The 908-nt window shown below is 35.0% G+C and overlaps 1 protein-coding gene across 1 annotated transcript in view; it reads right to left on the reverse strand.

Annotated features, from left to right (window-relative positions):
- LOC107627100 (tRNA-dihydrouridine(16/17) synthase [NAD(P)(+)]-like) overlaps positions 1-908 on the reverse strand; it is a 4189-nt gene that overhangs the window by 1257 nt on the left and 2024 nt on the right. The gene's annotated exons all lie outside the window — the stretch shown is intronic.

A 908-nucleotide genomic window follows, 5' to 3' on the forward strand; every position in this document is an offset into this window, starting at 1 on the left:
CAAATTCCTATTTATTATTATTATATATATATTTTTTTTGTGTGGATGCATTGGATATAACCAAAGGGGTGGGGTTGGACGGCAGCGTGGTTATAAGGATGTGTGTGGAATTTCATTTTAAAGGAATAGAATGACCACCAACGGAAGGAATACCGCTACAGGCCATCACAAATATGAAAATGCTTACTCCTAGACCCATGTTGAGGAGCGTCACAGTCTCCAGCATGATGCCTTTATAGTTCAAACCCTAGATCTTCAGTTTAAGACGAGATACAACCTTCCATTCCACTCTTATAAACTCCAAAACAATATGATGATACACTATTAGTATTGCTTTCCTATTCCATTCCATAATAAATTATACTAGATTAACAACAATGAGCATTGAACCTAAGACCTCATGCATACTTAGCCGAACCCATAACCACCTATGAAGCACGGATACCAATATGGATACTCAACACAACAAAGGATATGTATATGTTTTCAAGATTTAAATGGTAGTTAGGCATTTACAAATGTTAAACCATCAATGCTTACTACTATAAATATTGGTGACACCAGATCCAATTTGTGTTTGATCTATTGCTAAATTAAGGAGAAAAAAAATGTTCAAATATGAAAGCACGTCAAAAATGTGTCATGTGTGTCTACAAGTATCATTGACACGTGTGAGACACTCGGCCACCAAGAGCATCATCAACCACTACTTTCCATCCTTATACTAACACTTGGATAGACTCTAAGCCCCGAACATTTGTAAACAATAAACACCACCAGTTAGCCTTTAAATGTCAAAATTACCAACTGCAAAAATTCTTATTAGATGAGTCCATTTTAAATGTTAAACCTAAAAATTGTAATAAAGCATTGATATCTTAAACATAGGCCACGAATCCTTGAAAATA

This window comes from Arachis ipaensis, chromosome B01 (genome assembly GCF_000816755.2).
Source record: "Arachis ipaensis cultivar K30076 chromosome B01, Araip1.1, whole genome shotgun sequence".
Classification (NCBI taxonomy): domain Eukaryota; kingdom Viridiplantae; phylum Streptophyta; class Magnoliopsida; order Fabales; family Fabaceae; genus Arachis; species Arachis ipaensis.